Here is a 21,215-nt window from a genome sequence, read left to right on the forward strand (position 1 = left end):
CTTATTCCGCCTATAGTATTCCTAGCAGTAGTGTCCACTGAACAAGCTCCTGTGTCCTTCTCATTTACTAGAACCTAGGTTGTTGTTGGTGGTAATAATATGTAAATACTTTAGTACATTCACAATTACACGTCCTCAATAAATTGTCAATGTGAGAAGGTAGAAAAGTGTTTACATACTCGTATTATTGCTTCTAACCTCTCCTTATCAGGTACTTAGTACTTTCGATTATAAAGAACCAATCATTTCTACTACTTGAGTTGAATGACCATTATGTACCTTACCACCGATTCCCAATAGTATGTAATACGGGGTTTTGCTGTGTGTTTGACATTCAGAGTGTACGTTTGTACTGTTTTGTTGCGTCCATCACTCGATCCGTGTCGACTGTATTTACATTCTGCGGACGGTATAATGACATCACTATGATCACGATACCGTGTACAGTATAGCCATTTTTATATTACCCATTAATGTACAGTACGTGCAGTTCACTCGGTGAGAGGTTGCAATACAATCCGTAAATGCATACAGTACTTTACGCTTTAATCTTGAATACTTTTTATGTGGAGAGCTAAGCTAGCTCTAACATCTTCACTAGAAATCTAATCTTCACTAGAAATCTGACAGGAAGTTTAGCCAACCCTATAGAGCACTTGCTTTACTAGGGCTCAGTTTTCTATAGAATATATTTCTTCTGGGAAATTTCTTTCAGGGCGGCTCACATTTGTGCGAGTGTTTCACTGGTTATTTCGTTGCCAATATTTAAACGACACTATATACTAGTAATAGAATTTTATATTCTGAGAACTATTTATGTGATCAAAATGGTATCAGACCATCATAATAGGAGCCTAACTAATGCAAGTCTAATGAAGTATAATGAAGCACATTTCGCCCCACAATAGGCGGGGCCTATTACAGCACATCCGACACGATTCACTTTTACTTGAGTCATATTGCGACACAATAATATCATTATGACATAATTAAATCCATACAAAATAAATTTTTGTGTCCCAATACAGCGGTTAGGAAGGATAAATGATGAACCTTTCGTACATAATATATCGACAGATATTCGAAGTAAGTGTTTAAAAGACGAAGTATTTTAATATACATCCAATATACAAATAATTTCATAACAAAAATCTAACGTGCTTACTGACAGAAAATGCACAGGCTGAGTTGGTGACTTGAGAAATACCTATAAAATTTGCAAAGGATTTATTTATACTAAGAAGGAATTTTCCAAAATTCCCACGGGAACGGTAGTTAATGGCGTAGGCGAAGCTGCGGACAATGGATAGCATTGTAATAAATATTGAAGTTGTAAGTTAATATGTAGGTACAGGTTGTAGAGTGTTGTTTAAACTTTTGAGGTCGCGACTGTTCACGGGATTTTTAAGACATTCCTTTTATTTTGTAAAACCATAGAATAATAAAAATATGTAAACCTAAAAATGAGTGTAATTTTTGTCAAAAGCGATTATACACAGAAATACAATCTGTGTTGAATGAATTGGATTGACTGATTTAGAACGAGGTTGTCAGTTGAAAATGTTTAGGCTTCATCTGGATTGGATATTGGGAAATGTAGAAATGTAGTTGTTTTTGTATTCCTAACTTTTGGGACCATTACATCGTATGGAATCTGATTGAGTAATACTTTACTGAACTTGAAAGAACATGTATATATGTATCTACTTTGTATTTCAGTTTTTGGGGTTATATACAGTGTAGGTTCTTGCTTCTTCATTATGATCAACATAGTATAAAATAAAGTCGCTGTCGCTGTCTGTCCCTATGTGTGCTTAAATCTTTAAAACTACACAACGGATATTGAAGCGGTTTTTTTTAATAGAGAGTGATACAAGAGATTATATATATATAATACATGGGCGAGTAGCTAGTTTAAAATAAATTGAAGTATACACTTTTTCCAGCGTAGGTACTTAAAAAATTTATTTTAATATTCATGTTAATAATAAAAAGTGTTGCTGATTGATAATTATTGCCCAGTAGTAGTTTTCACTTTCATCGCAATAAATGAGGTGATTAACTATTCCACTCGCGGCCAGGACGTCACGTCGCAGCTTCCGCATTAGCACGACACGGCTGGCGGCCGACTGTCTTCGAAGATACCTTGACAATACACCTGGTGTGTAACTCAACTTTGTTCTCTATTCATCCTGCAACCGATAATGACTTCCCCGCGACGTTTATTAATGTCTACTGCTCATTATAGTTCAAATTTCTCGAACCTCGATTGTATACGTGGGCAAATAACACTGCAAGTGCCAGCTTTCACTGATTTGAGATATTTTGTTATATTCATAGAGGTATATATTTACCATTGTAGTATGTAAACAAGTTAATTTAAAATAGAGAGTAAATATCTCAAACATTTTCGTGAATAATGAAGTTATAATGCAATAACTCCGATAACTTCTAGAGCAAAGTTAGATGAGCAAAGTATATAGCAAACAATGTTGTAATTAGTATATAAACATATGGACAACTAAGTTCATACCGGAAATCACGACGTAAACTACTCCTACCATAAATGTATAATATCTTCATTCCTAATTAATTTTAAAACGTGTTGTAAATTAACTTCCAAACGACTTCAAAATGAATGAGCTGCTGGTTCTCATTCTAATTCAATTTTTTACTCTTCTACTTTTTAATTCCTGTCTGTGTGTCGATAATTTTGCTAAGATTGGATTCATTTTATCTTTAGTTTTATATTTAACAGGATGTGGTTATAAAACTGCGTAGCCGCAGTAATATTCAACGACTTTCGATTATAGTCATATGCAGCCTCTCGAATCCGCACAGATGCGTCTTGATGCTTCGTTTTATTAAAAGGTCAAGGTTTATTTACCGAGTAGGTATACCTACGAGGTACTACATTATGGCACATGCATTAGCCGATCATGTATGTTTTTTAGTTTAACATTTTATTCCACAAAATTAACTTTTAATTGTTACAAGACTAGTCATGTTAAAAAGTCATCAGAGGTGGGAAGCCTTCGGATTAAATAAAGAATCACTAATATCTTTTCATTGTGTAACATTTACAATGTATTCTAATCATACATATATTTTTAACGGATTCTAAAAATTGGATGTGCTGATAAGTGATAGGCATTATGATTTACCTAACAAATATTAGAATGAACGTGATGAAATATGTTACCGATTTTTATAATTACAATTTTAATAGATGTTTCTCATGGGATTACCCTTATATTACTTATACTTATATTATCCGTATATTACCCTTATATTGTAAAATGGTAAATAAATTATAAATCCTCGTATAAAGATCTGAGGTTATATGAAGTAGGTAGAAGAAAAATTAAATTATTGGTGTTCAATCTTCTGCATAAATATTTATATATGTACTTAAATATAATAGTATAACTACATACATATATCTATGCTGTCCGTTGATCACCTGTAATCTATCATGCTAAGTTCTTTGGGGATTTCCGAGGTCGAAGCTTAACCTACCAGATTCTATGATAAATAAGCACGATTTATAACATTTAACTTTTATTATATAAATACATAAAATATGATTATATGTACTTATATCTATAAATTGTTGGTAGGTAACCTATATTTCGATTAAGGATCAGAACTCATGTTCCTTCTAAATACTTAATAAAAAAAGTTTTCTTTATAAAACGTATATCTACTGTTAATGTTAATTATCTTGACGTTTACTTATAATTAGACATTTAATTTTCGACAGCTGTACATATGTATTTAGAAATGTTTGTTTTTAAATTATTCGTATTAAGATTTGAACCTTAACACGTTTACGGGTCCCAGATTACAATACATTATAAATCAATAGTAATATTTCACATTTGCGCTTTTTATTTGTTTATATTTAGGTACAATTCGCCCAAAATTTTACGTATGGTACAAATATTGTGGAAAGAAGAAATTTATTTAACTAAAGAAATGTAGGTATATATTATAGAATACCAAGTCAATGAATGCATTACAATATCAAAAATTAAGTTTAACTATTCATTAATTTACTTATTATCTTTAACGACTGGTATAAAGAAGCATAATAAAGTTACGGTCATATATCTGTCTGTGAACTTGACTTGTCAATGCTGCCTTGAGTCTTATAATATCCAGGTTCTTGACCGCAACGTTCAAAAAAGTTAACCCAAGTTGATTCGATCATTTTAATGATGTATTGAAATAAAACGGAAAATATTTGATAATTGATACAAATTTAAAACATGATATCTTTATCAAAAAAATACCTAACTGCCTTATGTGATGTATGTTTTATTTTGTAATAGCTTAGCGCTAACGGTATGACTTGGCGAGAACTGGTTAAGGTATGATCATGAAGTCAAGTTAGCCCATCGTGGCGAGTTTACCAGGAATTAACCAAGATAGTTTCCAGGGGGCGACCGCGGAGCTCGATCTGATGTATAGTATACTGGTTGATATCTTATACTTTAACTTACACTATTAAAATAAAATAAAATACAATTGTCGGTTAAAACCTTGTCAACCTCGTTGTTCTTTGTTGGACAAGGAGATCGGGTAAAAAGGGAAAGCACTAAATTAAATAAACACGTTACCAGTAGGCATACTATTGTCTGTCGGTCTGTGCTCTTACTGCGTGAAGCACGCTTTTATTATCGGATGGTTTCTGGTCTCCATCGAACAATGGCGTCGATTGTTTGGGTTTGTACCTCTCACTGGACAATTAATATGAAAAAAAGAAATATGTCACGAAATATTGCCTAACGCAGTGCAATATCGGTAGACTTATTCCCTTGTCCTATTGTTGTCTACTTCCTTGAAATTGTCCGAATACATAGCCTTTTATGCCGAGTAATAATCGCGTATTTTATTCTCTAGAGACGTGGTAATTAATTATAATTAAAGTTTGGTATATGACAATATTAAATTTAGGATAGAGACTTAATGAACCAATTTCCGCTAAAACTGAAATATATATGAGGAGAATCAATGAAGTGTTCTTTTTTAAATATTACCACTAAGGTGAGCAAGACTCCGTAATGAATTATCCCCGCTTTAAAAAAATTCCCTCTTTATATTGCTAAGGGTTTCTTACTATTTATGAATGTTAAAGTGTGTGAAGATGCTTACACGTCTGTTGGTTAAATAATTTACTTATTTAATTCAAATCCTTACTGAGTTAAAATAAAATAAATAAAACTGAGAAGCGAAAGGAATGTTAATGATTTTAATAAGTTATTACTATCTGATATTAATTTAATTTTGGTAGTAAAATCACGTAGGCCTATATTTAGAATCACCTATCAGGTAAACACAATAATGAACTTTCAAGGCAACAATATATCATACGTCGCCCATCTACGGCCAGCTGTTGAAATCAAGTACGGAAAATCGTGTAAGTGTTGTATAGAATATTCATATGATTGACACGAATTGACATGACGAGGGTTAATCAGTATGGTGCTAGAGTTTTGTTTTAGGAATTTTTATTGATCACAAATTTGTAATATCATACAAACAGAAGCACAATATGCATTTTTCAACGTTTTTTGTTATGAAATATGTATGGCAAGACAGCTAGGTAATAGGATAGTGGTAACCGTAGTCTATATACTCGTATAGGAACCTCACGCATGGATATAAACTTAGCACCTACCACATATAAAGTTATGTTATACATGTGGTAGGTGCTAGTACAAATGTCATTCCTGTGGACTAAGACGTCATGAATTTGAACCATAGGTGGTGCAGAAATAGGTGGTATACATATAATTACACCAATGAGTTTGTAAAAAATCTGTCTTGATCATATCCGAGTATAAAATATCTGGTGTAATTGTTTCATCAAAATATCATTTGTGTATTTATACAATAGGATATGTTATATGGAACTGAATAACAAAATCACTGTGAATTAGGTCAGAGTTTTCAAGTATTCCATTTCAGCAATAATGGAAATATTAATAACGAGTTTCTTAGTTGTCAATGAAATGTTCAGCTGTGAGTTGAATACATGCAGACATAATACAGATTTGTGAAATACAATTCAGTCAACAAACCCGGTAATATTTGCAATTCAATCAAAAATTGACACAAACTGTAAAATCACACAATTTCATTCAATACAAATTCATCAAAGGATTGTTGAATTGGGTCATTGGAAATATATTATTGACGTATATTTTACGTGCTTGGGGACAATTTGAGTCAAACATGACGTATTAGTATTAGTATAGTAGAATATGTAGTGTGGATGTTGTGCATTATAGTTATACATTCTAGAATTGTCCTACATATCTATTTGCATAACTATTTTTCAGGTATATATATATATGACTTTTAAAAAACACATGATGTAAAGATAGTGTTTGTTTTACGTATAGATATGTATAAAATCGGAGTGTTTAACTCAAGATCTCGAAATATTAATTCGCAAAGTATAGTAATTGCACTAGTAGTTAACTCAAAATATAGTAATTGCAAGTTTTTTTTGTTGCCTTATTTTTGTTTATGTACCTAACACAAATATGTTGAGATATGAAAAATATTTGTGTTACATAAAACACAAATATTTGTGTTTTATGTAACACAAATATTTGGGTTATAAAAGAAATGTATTTTTACATTTATACATAAAACATGTATAAATGTAAAAATACATTTATACAAATATAATATGTATAAATGTATTTTTACAAAGATGTACTACTTCATTGTGTGAAATGATATAAGATTAAATAAAAAAAAATTGTAATTAAGACGCCATATAATGTACAAATACGTACATGTTACGTTACATGTACAAATACGTTATTATGCAATACTTTGTTAATGTTTAATTAATATGGGTTAAACATATTACCAACTATCATTGTTGATCGCTATACATGACAAGAGTATTGTGTACATGATTTTCTTTGCGTTTGTGATAGCAATTACAGTTTATTCACCTCAGTACTGACGCTTCCTGTCTGGTCCGCCCATTAACTGCGGGGAAACAAGGGGAAACTCTAAAATTTCCCCATTTCTCCCAAGGGAGCATGCACATAGGGACAATGTTCGTAAATCTTTATTTCCTACCCTATTTTCTATACGACCTTACTATGGGGTATACAACGGAAATGTACCCAAAATAAATTGCATGGATCCTTCAATACGTGCGAAGGAAACTAAATTGAATCTTTAATTAAATTATTTGTCTATTTACCGATTGTGGTTGCTTGTACAATAATTAATTGTTATTGCTGTATATATTTATTATCATTGAACCAACAAGTAGATAACTGTTGCACTCATTTACCTAGATGTAATGTTTGACTTCGTTCCCCTTATTTGTTTTCGTATTTATAGAATAGATAGTCTTAAACCTATATTACCTCGATATGTATGTAGGTATAATGTGTAATAATAATATTTTATTATAATTCGATATGGTCAAGTGATTGAACCAGAAGCATTGCTCCTACTGTAGATTTTCAGATACTTCGTACATTGAACAATTGATGGAACAAAATACAATTAATAGTGTTTCTTCCTCGTATAAATTAGTTGTTTCTGATCTCCAAGAGACAGAGGCTCTTTTTTCGTTTAATCGGGTATAAGGTCACTTTATCGAAATGCTTACACATTTTAAGAACTATGATGGGAATATTAGAATTGACCCATTTAATAGTTTCTTCCTAGCTGCCACAGGCGCGAGCGAAGTACACAATCACGACGCACTCATTATGAACTAAGCTCACGTACACAACAGTAATGATGTACACAAGTTGTATTTCATACTAAGGTAGTACTTTAAGCAGGATGTATAATAAAGCGGATATCCGATTATACTTCGTTATAAGTCTAACTAAGCTGTTCGCAAGATTATAATATTATAAATATATTCTAGGATTGACAGTTCCGGGAATATATGTCCATAAATTTCACATATATACAAGAATATAATGTAAATTAATACGTATTTAGAATTATAGTTGTACTCTTAATAAATTATTGTTGTTAGGTTTCCTGTCAGATAATACTAGAAATGGCCTATAGTTCTCTGTACTATTATAAATCCTATTCCCGATTGCATTTCAAATACCTCTGTAACGTCGGATTAACACATCTCGAATCTCGATATAAAATTTAGAGTCATCAGAATTGTGGCTTTCGTGACTCGTTCTGTTTTGAGTTACGATTACACATTGAGTGCCGTCGATCTTATTTTGGTTATATGGACACATCTACCATGATACCTACATGTAATCCATGTCTGCATAATAATATATTTTTTGATAAGTAATTTAGTTTTATATTTTATTTGCTTCGGCGTAATAATTTTTAGGGCTTGTTATTTTATGAATACATACGAATTTATATATGGAGCAAAAGCTCAAACGACATCACGAAACTTTTACGTAAGGTGAAGAAGGTCAGTATACAAACCATAAACTTTTTATGTAACCCCATATTACAACGTTAGGTGAAACCACCCTAGTAAAAGGTACACTTACAGCCCTATCTGTATACATGACCGTCTAGTAGGGAAGGAGGAAGATACAATACTGTTGCACAGGTATGAATTGTTGATGACTCTGAATAGCATTGCTATGCAATCGTATAATATGATACTTGAGACTGTAAAATTTTATTACAATATATTTTGTAAAACAGAATTCTCATAAAGTATTTCTTCTTCGGTATACATGTAAATTACACATTTCAAAGTTAATATATAGGTATATAATAAGGAACAACAGTAAAAGGAAGTAAGTGCAAATTAAATAAAGAGCAATTCTCTATGCACCATTGCTTTTCAAACTGTCGAAATGAGTATAGAAGTGCATAGTAATCGATGTTACAAGTCTTAAATCCTATTTAAGGTTGTGTTTTGATTACTTGTTAGAAGTTGTTAGTGGGATGCAGAAGCATTACTGGAAGTGGATACTATCTACTTGAACTTTTATGCAGAGACTAATAAAAGTAATAAAATCACAGAGAGCCACAAATGGTACTTAAAATTGAGTAATTTCCTCAATTACCTTTAAGATAAAGTCGTTAGAATATCATATTCTTGAATTTAGAAGACTTGTTAATGTCATCGGTCAAGTAGTTTAATTCTATTTATAATTTTACAAATCCTGTTTTATATATCATAATATTAAACAATCAAGTAATTTGCTAGTGCACGGTATGTTTGGTAATTATTTAAGCTCTTGGTTGACGTGTAGCAACCTATAGCTACAAGTTTATTTGTCTAAAAATCGTCGCGCTCTTTAAGACTTTTCAAAAAATGATTTAGCTTTCAATTACTATGCAGTTTTATTTCTGTATAGTTACCGTTATATTTGGTGGTTCAACAAATGAAACGTTCGGGGTTTATTTAGTGAACTTATATGAAAAATAATTTGCATAACAGTGCATTCATTTTTAATTTTAGTATTAAAAAAATACTGGTATAAACGACGTACGCGGACTTTTTGTATCCATGCATATATTTGTCGTCTGCCTGCGTAAAATACGTTTTATAAATATATCTCTAATGATTCTGTTAAATATTTAATTTAAAATGGTGAAATCTTTAAAATAGTTGAGTGTAGTTCTGTTAGCATATCTATAGTAGGCAAAGTAGTCAAATATAATAAATCTCTGTTAATTATCATCCGGTTTTACGGCAATTGTGCGTTTGATCGACAAGTTCCCGACTAATGCAGCAATATATCTACTAGTAAACATGTCGTAGTCCACGACATCCACCTTACTAATAATCTTACTTTCTATAAAAGGAAATCGAAATTATATCACTACATGGGGCATTCCATTTCTCTCTCAGTAGTTTTGATAATTGGTCCCTCGCTCGTTTTTACTTTTATCGAATTGACATTGGGTTTACAAAATGTTTATTGAAATTCTTTAGATGTTTACAAATGCCTATGGGATTCCATTGATTTAAACTCGTATTCTCATAGAATGTACGTAACATAACTCGTTTTAAAATAGCAGTAATTTATTATGAAAGATTAATGTTTGCTTTATAGTCATTATCCATAATTTTAATTACGTACTTAAATACTCAGAAACAAAATATTAGGATTTTATGTTTATTTAATGGTACTCTTAAATTAAAGAATCTCATGTATATGAAAATAAATTTATAGAATATTGGAACATTAATAATAGATTAATTCCGATTTGTTTATTAATAACTTATGTAAATCTTTTATTATTCAGATGTACTGAACTACGGTGCTCGCGATTAGATATGTGAGTATATTTTATACGGCAGCTGCTCTTATAATCTGGGTTCATTGATGTTCATGGTATACGATTGTTATATTCAATTGGGACACGTTAGCTCGCGACCGATCATTGGACTGTTTACCAGCTGCTCCATTTACGGTGATACTGTTTTGAGGCTGAACTAATGTCAAACATCCTTCATTGAGTTGCTCTTGTGAACGTGCCACAGCTAAATGAGATTTCCTGTTCCCATCAACGTTCAGCTATCCTGCAAGTCTAATATCTTCGGAAATAGGAAAATAATAAAATTGTCTTTAAAAACACTTGTACTCATATTTATAAAAACTTTAGAAAAATACAATAAAAATATTGTTGCAGAATATCAGAATAAATATCATGATTTATTTAGCTTGTCCTACTAATAAATCCTATATGACTCATGACATATATCAACCATATATATAGATAATCAATAGAAAATTTTCAATTATAATAACTGTGTAAACTAGAGGCTTAGTAGTACTTTTGTACTAATGAGTATTACTTTCGATATATTATTACCGTAAACCAAACTCGGGTTGATATACCATAGAAATTGCTTCAGTAAACTGTGTTCATCAATGCACTTAGTTTCAAAACGTGTATTGTTTACAAACAAACAAAGCGCTCTTAAAAAGCGCAGTTCGATGAACTCATGTAAAAAGTGTATAGAACGTATCTATGTACTGGTAAAGATAAAGCCAGATTGGAATTACATATGGTAAGCAAATGATTATAAACAAAGAAAGCGAATAAATATGTCTCAATGTACGAAACATGTAATTAATTGTAGTGGCTAGTGGTGGGCATTACTAGTTTTCCGTACATGGTGGCAGAACTTCGCCTGGAGCGATATAAATAGCGGGGCGGGCGGGGCTACAGATGTAAAGTGGACACCAGTTTTAGAAGTGTTCGAGTCTATTTTGAACTAGTGTAAATAAACCTACAGAGTCACTTTCGTCTACGCTTGTGTCACTTTCATTGGCCGATCGCACCACGCCCTGTTCTATCACTGATTGTGTCTATGTTTATCAGGTTGCCTAATGACACTATGGTTCAAATCTTTATATTCAATCTCTTTTTTGCAATGGAACAGGTTTTAGATTAAACACTCCAGCATCCGGACAAGATTGCTTCTTGCAATTTATCCTCAAGATGTTACCAATTAATTTGATAACTGGTTTAGTGAAGCGGTTAGGCTCAAAGTTTTCTGTCTAAATGTAATAAAAATTACTAAGCTTAAGATTAGTTGTAGTAGTAACATAGGATTCTCATTTTTCATAACTTTAACATAGAAGGCCAAATAAGATATTGTAAAAAATTCTTCAAATCATTCGGAACAGCACAAGGTAAGCGAGATCATCATATTCAAATAATAACTACAAATCTTTACAGCCTTATTAATCATCCACATAAAATCGCATCAATTCATTGTGTAAAGTATTTAGTGTATCTATTTATAGGATAATTTTAATCTAATATATTTTTTAGGACAGTGTTTTATCTGCTTTAGAATTTATTATTATTACACACTGTTGCGTATTGAATTTTATAGTAAATTGACCATTTGTTTTGTGGTTGTTTATTATATCACGATTATCGGAATAAGTTGTCTTCAGTTGCACCATTTTGATGATTATGTACATATGTATATGTATATGAATTTTCTATTATATTAGATAACACTAATCTTTGCAACAAAAATATAAGGGTTTTGGATCTTTTAACTCTATAATTGTGATAATATCCCAGAATTTTAATCATCTATGGAGTCTATGTCAGAATACACAAATTTCCATGATAAACTAATCTATATAAATTTGGTTAAATTAGAGCAATATAATAGTACGTAGTACTAAAATACTGCGATAATGGTATATTGATAATAGATACAGAATCGCACCAGTTGGCTTGTATTTAATAGATCAATGCGTGTATTACATTTACGTATGTAGGTAGGTTATTGTTGTTTTATATTTCACTTGTGTCATTGAATTGTTAAGGCATTAATTTAATTAATTTTCACGCATTATTTTCTTTCATTACGGATCAAATAATTTATAACATACCTATATGAAGATACTATATATTTCATCCCTTGAAAAGCCACGAATATTATGATGTATCTATCTACTTCGACATAGAGAAATATTGAATGGTTATTAATATTGATTTACAATATACATTTTGTTCTACAAAAGAGAAAAAGATCAGTTTTCGGTTTGTGTAGATAAAGTAGGTACATGTGGGACTAACACTAGATTAACTCTAATGATTGCAAAATACTATGGAATTTGGAAAGGAGTATTTTTAAGAGTGCTTAAAATATTTTTTAGAAAGTCTATTCATATGAACTTATTTTGAATAAAGATTTTTCTATTGTACTCTATTTTTCTGACTGTCCATTGGAGATAGCTTGAGTATTGTAGTTTACTTAAAAAAGTAAAATACAATACTCAATGAGTGCGAATACTCGGGGAAATGCTGTTAATGATCCGATTAAAAAAATCTATTATTATTGTATTGCTCATTTCTCCAGGAAGGATATATATAGGCTTTATAACATCACGCTATGACCGATAGTAGCATAAAATAATGATGATAGTGCTGCAAAATTGTGACGTAGACTAAATTTACGTTATTTAATTACGAGAATTAAACAAATCAGCATAGGGTAAATTTTACTCCCTATAGGATATCGCGTTAATTGATGGATAGATAAGGTATCATTGTGTTCTTATCTACTTGAATTGTAGTGTCAGTAATGATTTTCCTTAATAATTTATGTATTTTGTAAGTGGCTATATTTTGTAATTAATACTTTATTAAACATTGTAATGATTTTATTATTATTACTTTCCTACACCTGCCTGTATAAAAATTGCAAGCACTTTTAAGTAAAGGAGGCAGTGACTTTGAAATTACAAGAAAATCATTTTAAGTAGCACCGGAAAGACGTTGTTTCACCTAATTAAAAACCTACTGAAAAAAACTATTAAAGACAAGAAAATGCCATTGAACATGACGTTTTCTTGTTTGTTACTAACATGGTGACTAAGTCCCTTATTTATAAAAAAATAAACTTTTTATAAAGACATTATAGCTATACACCTGTCCTTTTTTGGACTACTTTTCGTTTTAAAGAAGCTATCAAAACAGTCTAATGGCTTTGTAGTTATTTATACAGGGCCATCTAGTCTCAAGCTCAGCAGAGCTCGTGTTATGGGTACAGATAGAAATACTCAGATATATATTTTTTGTAAATACTACATACATATAAACACTACATACATATATAGAAAATAACCAGATATTATTAATATTCATAAAAAAAAATATTTGTGTGCGAGGAATCAAACCCGAACTCGAATAGTATACTAGAATGATGTTTTATTCGTGGGTATGAACAAAAAAAGGTTTTAACTGTCATAACTACTCACATACAGCCAATGTTGTTGTCAGTACCAGACTTCATACAGTAATGATAATATATCTGGTTATTATACAGTATAATAACGGAAACAAGGCACTGAAGTAGAAAATGTGGTTGCGATACCCTCTAACAAACGTCTAGTTATATAATAAACACGCACGTGGACATAGTCATAAATTTGTTGGCGTAATGCAATGCAATGCAGTACAACTTTCAGTACTGTTCGATGGCGAACCAAAACAAATGGACGCGACACCGTTACAGCACTTCGCAGAATTAAATAAAGAAAAAATGACAGCAAGCAACGGTAATCTTTGTTCATGGCGTAAGGTCGAAACCCACGGTCTTCACGGTAAGGCACCAATGCGAGCACTCAAGATGTTACAACTGATTATTTTTCTTCAATTAAAAGATGAGAAATATTTCGTATATCTTTACTGGATAGAAATGTAAATTTTATGCTATTTATGTTAGTGTTTTTTAGTTGATACTGTAATCTAACAATTATAAATGAGTGCAGAAACGTGTTAAATAAAGACTAAGGAATTATAATGACTACTGATCGTGACTTTTATAACACAGAAATGGTAAGTTTCTTGGCGAAAATTGTTTGTATTTATCAACAGTATCATTAGGTAAGAATAAAAGTCTTAGATAAAATATTTATATATGTAGATGATGTTATACTTAGAATAAAAATATCGATGTTAAGAGTTATCACAATAAATCCACGTCAAGAATCTAAATCTGAATCAGATCATGTCGACACATGATACAAGGGACTGGTATCAATAACATACAGTAAAAAATCTATACATACGCGGAAGCCGTCTTGATTCTATAAAATGTCAATAAAAAGACAAGTTTCACTTCCAGGAATTCTTGATGAACGTTCACGATTAATGTAAACAACGAAGATGAAGAAAAAATAAGCAGTAATGTAGCTATTGTATGTCCATGAGGTAAAGCGGAAGGGAGCCGTGAGAGTGTACCGCCACCAACAATCCCGCTTCGCGCTTGTTCTCATGATTGGATACTCATAAAAACATGAAATTCACATCCACCAATGTTTTTTTTCTCTTACTTGATATTAATTATAATTTATAAATTAAATTGACACAAAAATAATTTGGACTGTATGATGAGTATCATATGTTATAAATGTAAAGTCTATTATTATTAGGTAAAAGTTTTCTACCTACATATATCAGTTTACATTTTAGCGATCCACTTTTAGTATATAGGTACTAAACGAAGAGTTACTTTAAATAATATTATAAAAGTAAAATATACAAAATTATTTTTTCAATCGTATTAAATATGTAAACAATAACAATTAACGTACTTTTTATTAGATTACAATAACACAAGAAAAATCTTTAGGTGTAAAATGCTTTTCGTGAAATAACTATTTTTTTAGTAAATGTTGAACTAATACAGAACTAAAATGTACATTAACTCGTCAACGTGTTATTTTTATTGGTATTGGATACCTATTGCAACGGAATTGATTAAATGAAATATAAACTCATGTGAATCGAGGCAATCTCAGACCGAGTCTGGCTTTCGAGTGAGCGCTTTGATGTTATATCGGTTTACGAGGTCTTTCTAAATGTTAATAAATTGAGCTGCAGATGAAGAAATAATTAAACACATAGTAGGTATGTACTTTGGAGACGCTCCAAAAACCTTAACTGGAGAGGTTTAAAGAACGGATGCAATTCTTGAAGGTCTGATTTATGTGAAATATAAATTTAATTAAAATTAATTTGTGTTTTATTTAGCTGTATGTACATATAATAATAATAAAATACATAAAACGATAGACGGCGAATGTAGATATGATGACAAAGATTGTAGCTGCTGTTTAAAAAGAGAATTTATTGATTTTCTGATAATATATATTCGGAATTATACTGATTTATTCAATGTATATTCAGAGTGGTTGTGTAACGGTTTGAGGATCGTTGTAATTTGCCATTGTCATGTCGATAGTACAATGTAAAAAAAATATATACATATAAATTTAATAATGAACTTTATCATGTGCACTTGTTTATAGGTAGTACCTACTAGATATACGTAATTATGATTCAATTTATCAAATGAAATGTATATAACCTTAGTTATAATTGTGATAGTATCAGTTTCCACAGAATCCGTACCGCCATATTCATATGATAAGCACATTGTTACAAATAAACAGATTGTTAGAGTCCCAATCTGTTCTCCGTACGAATTTTCAAATATTTTTTAACTAGTGAGTTATTTCGTTTCACTATTAATACAGTTTATATTCTTGTCTTGTAATGAAATTATTTTCTTTTGCAATGAGGACTTTTTGGTTGTACTATAGTTCTGTTTTTACTTAAGCTTTTAGTGGTATGGTATTAAATAATACTTTCTAGATATTTATTTCAATTAATTTATGTACGGCCTAATTTGGAATACTTAAATTATATTTAAGTACTCACCATATATTAAATAAATTGAATTGAATTATCTAGATATGCTTCGCAAACTACTAAGTGCTTATGATAATCCATAAAGAAGAATTGCCATTTGATCGCTAGTAGGCATCCAATAAATAAATTTCACTAGCAATAATAGCAATAAAAGTTGAATGGTTTATCGCTCTGGCGTGGCAGGTGTGTCGTGCGGCCCACCACATGCGACCGCCTTCGGCTCTTGTGCCAATGTCAAATGATGTTATTATGCAGCTATCTAACGAGTATGATGAACTTTTACCGAAAATATCTTGTAATATTGCGTTGGTATAGAATATTTGAAGGTGGTGCTATGCAGATTATACAAATTAGGCCCATAATAATGTGATTTGCAACTAACACGTAGTTGCAAATAAAATGTACTAAAAAACTATGGAAAATTTCATGCAGTAACTGAAATTATGTAAAAATATACTTTACCTAAATATGTTAAAACAACTAAGAAACAGAGATCCACTTATAGAACGAAAAGACAATTTTATAGATATACTAGCTGTCCCGGCAAACGTTGTTTAGCCTTAAAATAAAAATAAAAAATTAGGGTTGGACTACCCCTTACATTTAGGGGGATGAAAAATAGATGTTGGCCGATTCTCAGACCTACTCAATATGCTCACAAAATTTCATGAGAATCGGTCAAGCCGTTTCGGAGGAGTATGGGAACGAAAACTGTGACACGAGAATTTTATATATAAGATCTTATAAATATTGTAAACACGAAAGTTTGTGAGCAAGAATGTATAAAGGGATATTTGTTACTCTCTCACGCAAAAACTACTAAGCAGATTTTGATGAAACTGTACAGTAATGTAGCTTATACACCAGATATACAACATAGGCTATAAATTTCAAGCGGGTCAAATCGCGGGCACAGCTACATTCATATATTTTAAATGCGAAGGTGAATTTCTTTTTCCCTTGATTCGGTTTCACGCCTAAACTCTTCATACGATTATCATGAAAGTGTATACACGTCGTATTTGGGACCTAGCAGAACATAGGCTTCTTTTTGTCCCAGCCAGCGTATCCCGTTTTTATCTAATAGTGCAATTTACCGTAATGACGCAACGTAATCGCGTGTACAAGCTAATATCGCATAAAATTTTGCATATTGTCATTTCAATTAGATTCTATTGTTCGTATGCGTAATAGTTAAAGTAGTGCAAACAGTTAATGGGCTGAATTATAAGTGACCTAAATTTCTGTTTCAAGTTATGTACTCATCTCACATATACGCTGTTTCTGTAACCTAATCCATGGGTAGTAGGTATGCGGCGGTGGCATGCACGCGCGTAGTTTACATTTTGCATTGTATTGAGTTGAATCAGGGTTGGCGACCATAGAGTCATCCTTGTGCACTGAGGGTTTTGGAATTTACGGTGACAATATCATCCTTATACAATTTCATATGAGATTTTGATCTACGTATGTTTCTGAGTATATTCACTTCAGCCGGAATTTAGAATTGTTATTTTATATAGTTTCGGTTTTTGTATCCCTTGTTTTGTTAGTGTTCACAGCATGACTAATAGCCCAAGCTATACAAATGACTGTCAAATTTTGTAAATATTAATATGAGATTTTGGTTGAGAACCCTGGTCGACAATTGTGCCAAACATCATTGCTGGGAATGCATAGTGAACAGAACATATTGTTGCTAAATGTATTTGTTGCGTTCCATTATCTTGGATGTCCCGTTTTACATCAAGACTGAGTAGAGCGACTGACTTGTGTAACTACGACAAAGTGCGTAAGTACAAGACCTAAGTACAAATTTTAGTTAAAGTTAAAATTATAAGTTATTGTTGTGAGTATTTGAACGGTTGTTGAGGCTTATGAAATAACATTGTATCGTAAATAATATTGTTTTAATTTCGTTATCATCTTTATATAATGGAAATTTGAAAAGTATAGGTACCTACCTGTTATAATAATTGCGTATATAATTTTAGTTCACAATGTTTCCAATATATTTAATTTTTATGAAATAATACATGTAAAACATAAATATTACGTGAAATGTTTTTAACTTCATACTTTTGTATAATATTCTGAGAGATTGAAGAGAGGTGTCAGAGAGGTTGAAGAGTAATCGTCTATCATGGTATGGACATGTAATGCGTAGGAACGAGGATAATATTTTAAGAAAGATGTTACAAATGAATGTGGATGGTTATAAGGGCAGAGGAAGGCCAAAAAAGAGATTTTTAAACAGGGATGAATGGAAGCGAAAAACATATTTGATATAATATAATATTCTAAAGTTCGGTATGATTAATACAGTCAAATGCGTTCAATGGTAACTGAACTGTATAATGTAAATTATAATAATAAGGTTATTTCTTTAAAATAAATATATCGATAAATTAGGAATCACCGGAAATTCAAAATGTATACTTTATTTCAACGCAATACGGGCATCGGCAAATAAAAATAAAACATTTACTAATGTTTTGTAATGGATTATAGATATAACAAATGATAATGAACTATGAAGGTAGGTTTGAGAAAAAAGGAATTGTATTTTAAAAATATAGTGTTGGCGTGAGAATGTACAATAGATTCAACATTTCTAATTGCACAGACATCATAATATAAAACTATTGTAATTATAATTCTTTTTATCTTACTTACGTAACTAATTGTATGGAGATTTGCCTATTTACTTCTCCATAGAATGCCCATTTCGACACGCTGCATAATTTATATAAATTATTTAAGAATGTAACAGTTTTTTTTATTAATAATGGGTGGGTCTTTTTTGACGCAGATCTATATACCATATTATAATAAATGAATGCTTTGTAAGTATGATTTATTACGTTAAAATTTTGCGTTTGACTATTTAAGCGTTTGGTGTCTATGTATATATATATCATAGTTTACAATTAAGTGGTATTACATTAACATATTGGAGATATTAAGTACAAAAAAAATCTGATTTGACAAATTTACCAAAAATCTATATAGTAGATATATAAAGTGGCGTTTATAAGTAGTAGATATATAAATATATACATGTCACTATAATCTGACGGTTATCTGATGAGTCGAATGCACATAGTATCTATAGTTATAAGTACAGGAACTGCGTAGTAGATAAAGTGCTTGAACCTTCAACTTTCTGTTAGTTCTTACTTTACGCATAGAATATTAATATTTGATTATAAGTAGGGGTCAGTGTGGTAATCATAACACTAGTCATAATATTTATTTATTGTGAATGTAATGTAATCCATTGCGGACATTATTGTTTACAAACGCGCTGTTATCGCAGGAAAATAAAAGATACACTTGCCACCAAATGGATTCCGTTCAAATGTTTTGACCAAGAGTTTTATGGCATTTTTTTGTGATTTATTTCAAAAATAAATATAAGATCTGGAAAATGATAGATAGCAAGATGATAGTTAATAAGGTCACTGATGTTATATTACTGGAGGTCAAAATGGTAATTAAAATTATAAATTAGAGAGTTAGTAACACGTGTTGGCAATTAAAATATGGGTTAAATAAAAATGTCATATGACTTGCTGTATATTATCTTTAAAATGAATTATTTCTGCGTGGAGTTATATATATAAACGGTATTCCTACTTTTATTAAAGTAGTACGTAAATGTATTATAATCGGGTTGGTATTTTTTATATTTTTAATTGTATACTATTGTTAGATTCACTCACAAAAGACTTCAACGCATAAAGTAGGTATTTCACGCATGTAATTTTCCTATTATTATAGGCAGATAATTATAATCTCCATTTGTTAGTGCTTAGGAAGTAATCATAGGTAAAAATATTTAGTATACAATAAAAATTTCAATCAATTAGCAAATTGAATGCCGTGTTTAAGTGTCATTAGATGTATATTGTTGAATGTAAGTGCAGTTGACTATGAATAAAAAAAGTTATTGCTATAAGTACTTAGATAATTTTGGTGAACCATCATTTGACATCTTTATTATTCGATATATGGTTGGTTAAATAGGTACCTGTTATAATTTGTGGTTGCGTTACTTGAATAAAGTCATTTGAAACTAATTAAAGAGTAACATTTATGAAGATTGATCAAAATTCTCTTAACGAGTGTTGCAGTTGAATTAATTCTAATGATATAACTGGAAAATCGATTACTTGTTAATTAGTAGATTAACAGGCATATAATGGTGTCGATAAGTAGACCTGTGACCCTATGAAATACGAATGACATAGAAACCGAATGATTGCAATGAAACGCACGACGACCTTCATGCAAGAAAATGCAGTTCATGGCACGATCTCCTCTCCGCATAATCAGCTGGCCGAGCCACTAAATAAATAAATTAAAATTCATCCCGCACTTACCGTAAACAGTTGGCAGAGTTGAAAATAATCGGAACACCTCCAATGTGAAGTCACAGAACAAATAAACAAAAATAACCAACACAAACAAAAACTGCCAGGCGAAAGAAAGTATTTAAATAAAAACTTATCGTTCAAGAACAACACTTCATTCACGTTTTATCGAAAGGTGCGAGTTAAGTTTCGCTGGCGAGTGCGCTCGATTGATACGTACGACACGCGTGAGAGTTGGCGGTCGAATGCTTCGAAACACGATCACGTTTATTCGTTTCTCGTTTGGTTGATCGAGTCGAAAAGTAGTCGATGGCCGTATCGTTTCGAAGCCGACTAAACACGAGTAGACGCGCCGTTTCCGCGAGACGCATCTCAAAGAAAATTGACTGCATTTGAGCTAATGTGTATGTAATCAGTGATCTCGCGACATCCGGTGGGGAGCAGAATTTCAATTTTTCTGATAAGTATCACTAACCGCGTCGTTATACTCTTTCGCCTTAAGAGTTTTATGGATATTGCCAACTTTATATTATAATTGGTTTGTTACTATAGTCACTATAAATGTAATGTAATATTTTTGCTCCGTTTATAAAATTAACTGCATTTCAGTGGTCGAAAGTATGCTGTGTCATTAAATGATTTTGATTAACA

The 21,215-nt window shown here is 31.2% G+C and overlaps 1 protein-coding gene across 1 annotated transcript in view; it reads right to left on the minus strand.

Annotated features, from left to right (window-relative positions):
• The window catches only part of LOC131842509 (uncharacterized), a 42,854-nt gene extending 22,057 nt beyond the window's left edge, over positions 1-20,797 (minus strand). Inside the window, exon 1 of the mRNA XM_059191059.1 lies at positions 20,574-20,797. The gene's annotated coding sequence lies outside the window, so the exon portion shown is untranslated. The remainder of the gene's footprint in view (positions 1-20,573) is intronic.
• Between the last annotated feature and the right edge of the window lie 418 nt (positions 20,798-21,215).

This window comes from Achroia grisella, unplaced genomic scaffold (genome assembly GCF_030625045.1).
Source record: "Achroia grisella isolate CSIRO2021 unplaced genomic scaffold, CSIRO_AGI_Agris_v1 utg241, whole genome shotgun sequence".
Lineage (NCBI taxonomy): Eukaryota > Metazoa > Arthropoda > Insecta > Lepidoptera > Pyralidae > Achroia > Achroia grisella.